This window comes from Petaurus breviceps, unplaced genomic scaffold (genome assembly GCF_028583685.1).
Source record: "Petaurus breviceps papuanus isolate PSGF00001 unplaced genomic scaffold, PetGlider_PUasm1.0 38, whole genome shotgun sequence".
NCBI lineage: Eukaryota > Metazoa > Chordata > Mammalia > Diprotodontia > Petauridae > Petaurus > Petaurus breviceps.
Genome location: NW_027186304.1, coordinates 93,176,734 through 93,183,705, shown reverse-complemented (window position 1 = coordinate 93,183,705; position 6,972 = coordinate 93,176,734). Strand labels below are relative to the sequence as shown.

At 33.9% G+C, this 6,972-nt stretch overlaps 1 pseudogene; it reads left to right on the top strand.

The window, feature by feature from the left end:
- The first annotated feature begins 5,932 nt into the window (after nt 1-5,932).
- On the top strand, nt 5,933-6,481 carry LOC138170291 (proteasome subunit beta type-5 pseudogene; annotated as a pseudogene).
- The last annotated feature ends 491 nt before the right edge of the window (nt 6,482-6,972 follow it).

Below are 6,972 nucleotides of genomic sequence, written 5' to 3'. Positions count from 1 at the left end.
ACTAGATCATGCAGCAGCCCCATATTATCATTTTTAAAGCATCCAACAGTGTAGATGTTCTCTTATCACTATATTTCCATATCCAACCTGGTTGTCACTTATCTATTTTCTTTTCTTTTCTTTTTTCTTTTGAAGTCAAGTTCCAGAAAAAAGCATTAACTGCAGTATTGGTATAGGATTTCCTTCCAGCATCAGCAAAATTGTTTTAATCTTTGCACAAAATATTAAAAACATTCAGTCAAAGCACTTTCCCTGCTGAGTTTATTAAAGCACAGTATTTATCTTGACAGCACAGTGTTCCAGTATTGCACAGCAATACATCTTCCACCTGAGAAATCTTTATATTCAGGCATGATGGAGACAGTAAGAGTGGTCACCATTTCTATATGAGAAGGGAGAGCAAAGGGGAGGATATAGAAGGGCGTATCTTTTTTTCTCCCCCACCCTGTGAGAAAGCACTGATTAGAAGCAATTTCTAAATCCCTGGGAGAATTCATTATCCAAAGTATTTTTGGTAGCTCTATTTCTGGCACCATCTAAATGAAGCATGGCAATGACCTGAAAATACAGACTTGTACTTATCCAGATAGAGAGGAGCAGTGAATACTCTAGACCTGGAGAGATCTCTTGATATCAGCAGGACAGCTCTGTTTATGAATTTGAGACACTTTAAAAAATGAGTGTGTCACATAGAATGAGGAGTTTGGTTAAATAATGCTTGTTTAAAGGAATTCTTCCATAAAAAGTAAATTGGTTTGGTGGGTTGGTAAAGAAAGATGAAAATTTATTTTGACAAATGGATGCCTAATTTAATCCATTTTAATAGGGTGATACATAGACCTAGACCTGTGAAGGTCATCTAGTTCAGAGGTACCACACACCTGGTTAGTGGGGTCACCTGAAACACTCTTGAGTTCAGCTTGAATCATATTAAAATATAATTGACACATATTTATCAAAATAAATAAAATACAATAGAACATAGATAATATTAATGTATGGTTTTCTCAGTCAATATACAACCTGCAGGATTCTTATGAAAGTTTTAGTGGCCCCTTATTTAAGTTTCTATTTGAGTTTGGTACCACTAATTTGGTCCACCTTTTTCATTTTACAAATGAGAAAACTGAGATTTAGAGGCATTAGATGATTTTCAGAAGATTACATGTTGTTGTTCATCCTTCCTTTAGGAAAAGGACCAATGACATCATAAGGCAATGTCTTAGATTGTGGGTGAATTATGCATGAGGCAGAATTGCTCAGTCATCAGCTTTTCTCTCTCTCTCTCTCTCTCTCTCTCTCTCTCTCTCTCTCTCTCTCTCTCTCTCTCTCTCTCTCTCTCTCTCTCTCTCTCTTCCAGAGTCAAGATCAAATAGATAGTGAATGGCAGAACTGAGATATGCACTCAAATCCTCTGCTAGCCTATTCAGTGTTCTTTCCATTGTCACCATGTTCCTTCTCAATCATAATACATTTCACTTATGTAGTAATTTACACTTCACAGAGTTCTTTTCTCATAATCCTCTTGTGAAGTCATTCTTTTCATAATTTTATAGAAGAGGAAACTGAGGCTGAGAAACACTTAGGAACTGGCCTATGGTCAAGCAGTAGTAAGAGGGTGAGCTGGTACTGAAATTCAGGTCTTCTGATTCTTAATACCATACTTGCCCTCTCCCAACCATGTTGCCTCCTCTTAAAATAACAGAGTAGGCTGCTCCCTGTCTAACTGAGCATGTACATGAATTGTACTCAACTGAATATGATGTTGTTTGTATCTGAGAAGGAAGATGCTGATCTGTGCCTTTTATTTCGTACAGGAAGAGATGGCAGAAAAGAAGACACTAGCATATTCAAGAAGTTGCTTTTCTGGGATGAGATGAGAAATGGTAATTGCAAGGACATGCCTTAATAGCTTATGTTCATTGCACTCTGGGGAAACACTAAGGTCCTACAGGAAACCATTGTGCTGATTAAGCTAACATCCCTCCTCCCTGTTAGTCAGCCCTGAAACAAGGCTCCAGAAAGAAGATTTAAGATCCAGAGTGTCTATGACAAAGCTGTCTTTCAGAAAGGGTGTAGAATTTATATATATATGTATATATATATATATATATATATATATATATATACATGCATTTATTAGAGATCTGGGACCCATTACTTTTTGCATGAGGGTAAAGATGTGCTAGTCTACCACCATCTGAATTACATAATTATATCCACTTCTGGGTAAGCAGGAATTTCAACCCCAGAAACTAGGGAATTGGGGAGACATCACCCACCCAGCATCCCACCCAGTTCCACCACCACCAGTAAAGGCAAAATCTGGAGACATCCCAGAAATGAGGAAAAGGTTTGATCTTACCTAAACAACTGTATGTTTGTTTCCTTTTGTTTTTATTCTGAACTTAATGGACATCAAATTAAGTATACACTTCTGCGCTTATAGTACAACAGAAGGGGAAAAAAAGGATTGTATGTGAAACTGTGGATCTCTATTACATCTACCTTGATTTTCCTTTCAGCATATAATAAATTAAATGTGTAACTTTAAAAGCTGTCCTTTTGTTTTATTTCTTTTTTTACTTTTCTTATTTCCCCTGTACATTTTTTGTCTTAATGACTCTCTTCTGTATTTTGCACTTTTTTTTGCTATTCTATCTCTATTTTCTTCTTTTTCCATCCCATTAAATGAAAAAATAAAACAACCCCCCAAGTCCCCCCATCAAAATCCTCTTAAAATGCAAAACAAATTCTTTCTGTGCTGAAAATGTGTCTTATTCTATATTTTAGGTCCACCAAATTTCCATGAGTAAGTAAATACCTCTTCTCATCTAATATTAGCCCTTTGGATGTGTAGTTGGTGATTGCCTTAATTGGAGTTCCTAAGTCTTTCAAAATTATTTTTGTTTAAAATGTTGCAATGGTATAAAATGTTCCCCTTGCTCTGCTCACATTCATTTCACTCTATATCCATTCAAACAAGTTTTCCCACATTTGGCTGAAATTATTCATTTTGTCATTCAGATGAAAAAATAATATTTTCCTGAATTCACATATCTTAATTTTTTTTTAGCCATCCACTGATTGATGGGTAGTCCCTTAGTTCCCAAGTCTTTGCTAAAACAAGAAGAGATGCTATTAATACTTTCATATATATTCCTTTTTAAAAAAATATTTTTAGGTCATAAGCTAAATAGTAGTATAACTTTTGAGTGACTTTTAGTGACTTTAGTGATTTAGCTTTCAAAATTTGCTGTATTAATTAATTTTCCTGCAGCATCCCCAACAATTGCCATTTTCCTTTTTTTGGTCATTTTTGTCAGTCAGAGTGTGAGTTGGAACTTCAGAGCTTTTTAAATTTTCATTTCTTTAAGTATTAGTGATTTGGTTATTTGGTAGCTTCTTTTTAGTCCTTTGAAAACTCCTTTTTTTGAGATCCTTTTATTATGGGAAATAACTTTTGTCTTTATAAATTTGTATTAGTTCTGTATGCATCTTGGAAATGACATGTTTATCAGAGAAATTTAATTCACAGACTTATTTTTCTCCAGTTAATTTCCTTTTTAATTTTAAATGCAATAGTTTTATTTGTGCAAAGACTTTTAAAACTTTTATGGAATTAAAATTGTTCATTAAATCTTTTGTAATCTTCTCTATCCCTTCTTTGGTCATGAACTCTACTTCTATACAATATCATCCCTGATTCTCTGATTTGCTTATAATGTCACTTTTTATGTCATCATATATTCAATTATAGCTTATCCTGATATATGGTGTTGATGTTGGTATATCCCTAATTTCTGGTGGATTATTATCATTTCCCCAGCAATTTTTGCTGAATCTTTACCCCTATGTCTAGTTCTTCATGTTTATTAAATAGTACCATATGTCTGTTTCTCTATGCTATGTAACTAATTTGATCAGCTGATCTACTTTTCTAATTTTAATTGGTACCAAAGCTTTAAGGATCTGAGATCTGTATTGCTAGACTCCTCTTCCCAGATTTTTCATTATTTCGTCCTTTATCCTACCAGAATAATTTTATTATTATTTTTCATAAAAATAAAAATATTTTCATGAAAATTATAAAAATTTAAAATAATTATTATACATTATATTTATTTATAAATTATAAAAATTTATAAAAATCCTTTCATAGTTTGATTGATATGGAAAGAATAAATTAATTAAGGTAGTATTGCCATTTTTATTATACAGGTATGACTTTTTCATAAGCAATTAACATTTCTCCAATTACTTAGATTTCTATTTCTATTTTGCTTTGTAATTTTACTCAGTAGTTCCTCTGTACATTTGGGTAGACTATAAAATATATCATGTATTTGTTAGTTATTTTGACTAGAATTTATCTTTCTTTTTCTCCTTGTTGGGTTGTATTGGTAATATACAGAAATGCAGAAGATTTATGGAGATTCATATTATATGCTACAACTTTGCTAAAGTTATTATTTTAATTAATTTTTATTTGACTCTTTTGAATTCTCTGGATAGAATTAAAAGCAAAAAGTAATAATATTTTTTCTTCTTTGCCTATTTCCCAGAATGTCTTTTCTTTGTCATATTGGTATAGTTAACATTTCTAGCTCTATGTTATATAGTGTTAATGACAGACATCCTTTCTAACCCCACATTTATTATCAAGGCATTTAGCCTTTCTATTTTGTGTATAATCATGGCTCTTAGTTTTGAATAGGTGCTCATTACCTTATTAAGGAATCTATCCTTTTCCCTAAGATTTATAATCAATTTTAGTAGAAATGTGAGGATTTTTGTTTATTTTTTTCAACATCTGTGATATTGGCATCAATATTTACATGTTTTTGTAATGTTGTCATTAATATGGCCTATTATTTTCATAGTTTTCCTAATATTGAATAAATCCTAAATTCCTGGTATAGCTACAATGTAGTTCATTATATCTTTTGTAAAGATATAAGAATTTTAAGATGCTAAATCCTCTTTTCTTATACTTTATTTAGAACTTTGGTGCCTATCTTCATTGGAGGTACTGTTCAATAGTTTACTTTCTCTGTTTTATCTCTCCCTGACTTAGGTATCAGGGTAATACTGGAACATTAGAAAGAATTTGGCAGAATCTTTTCCCCTCCTATTTTTGTAACTAGTTTATATAATACTGAAATTAATTGTCCTTTGAAAGTTAGATAATATTAATTTGTAAAGCCATGTGGTCCCTGGTGGTTTTTTGTTTTGTTTTGTTTTTTTAGGGGGGAGGGGTTGAGGAGTAGAGTGAGGTGAAGAAATTCATGTCTTGCTATTCAAATTATTTTTATGGCAATTAAATTTTTAAAAATATAGTTCTGTTACCCTTGGTATTCTACATTATTCTTAATGTTCATCCTTTTGAATTGTTATCAAATTTTTTTTTGGTATGTAACTGGGCAAAATGGATTCTGATTCTTTTATCTTTAATTGTTGTGAATTCTGCCTTTTCATTTTGATACAATTTTATTTTTTTCTTTTTAAATCAGTCACTAAATGCTTTTTAATAAGTTTTTTCTTAAGTCAGCTACTAGATTTATCAATTGAACATTGTTAGAGTTTTTAACTTGTAATTTTGACACTCTCCATTGATTTTTAAAAATTTCTACTTTGGTGGAAGGTTTTTTTTTTGGGGGGGGGCATTAAGAATGGTCATTTTCTAACTTTTAAAAAGGTTGCATGGCCAAGTCATTGTACTTCTTTTTCTTTATTTGGTTGATAAAAACTTTTAGAAACATAATTTTGCTTAAAGATTGCTTTAGCTCAGATCTACTGGACCTGGGTCCGGGGGACCTGGAGATTAGCTGTTCCTGGCGGCTTTCTCCGGGATCTAGCTTCTTCACGGAACCACCACTCTGGCCTTCAAGTTTTGGCATGGCGTGATCGTTGCCGTGGACTCACAGGCCACAGCTGGTGCTTTCATGGATTCCCAGACAGTGAAGAAGGTGATTGAGATCAACCCTTACCTTCTAGGCACCATGGCTGGGGGAGCTGCGGATTGTAGATTTTGGGAGCGCCTGCTGGCCAGACAGTGCCTGATCTATGAGCTCCGGAACAAGGAGTGCATCTCTGTGGCTGCTGCCTCCAAGCTGCTTGCCAACATGGTCTATCAGTACAAAGGCATGGGGCTGTCCATGGGTACCGTGATTTGTGGCTGGGATAAGCGAGGGCTTGTCCTGTACTACTTGGACAGTGAATGAAACTGTATCTCTGGAGTCACCTTTTCTGTGGGTTCCGGTTCTGTCTATGCTTATGTAGTTATGGACCAGGGTTACTCATTTGATCTATCCATGGAAGATGCCTATGACCTGGCCCGAATAGCCATCTACCAGGCCACCTATAGGAATGCCTACTCAGGAGTGGTCAACCTGTATCATGTCATAGAGGATGTCTGGATTGTGTCTCCAGTGACAATGTAGCTGATCTGAATGACAAGTATCAGGGAGCCACCCTCTGAAGGAGGCTGGGGGGGTGCTTTCTGGGTTTCTTGGGGTGACTGATATTTGATGCCAGGGAAACAGAGTTCACCGTCCAGAACTGGAAAGGGACCTGGCTCTTTTTCCTGTTTAGATCTTGATTATTTTTTAAAGTAACTCTTCATTGACCTCTGTATATTATTGATTTGTTAATAAGCTGCTACAGAAGCAAGTGTTCATTTTACTTTGTTGCTAATATTATACAACTCAACACCCCCCCCCCAAAAAAAAAGGTTGCATTAGCTAAATCTCCTAAATTTTGATAGGTCATTTCATTGTTGCTTGAATTGATGAAGTTTATTGTTATTCCATTATTTTCTCTTTGAAACCATACTTTTAGGATTATCTATGTAGTTTCAGATTATTTTTAATTCCTTCTTTAAACAATAATTGTTGAACATAATTATCATTATACTGTGATTTGTAAATTATGTGTTTGATATAAAGGTGTTGTTTTTATTTTTTTGCTTTT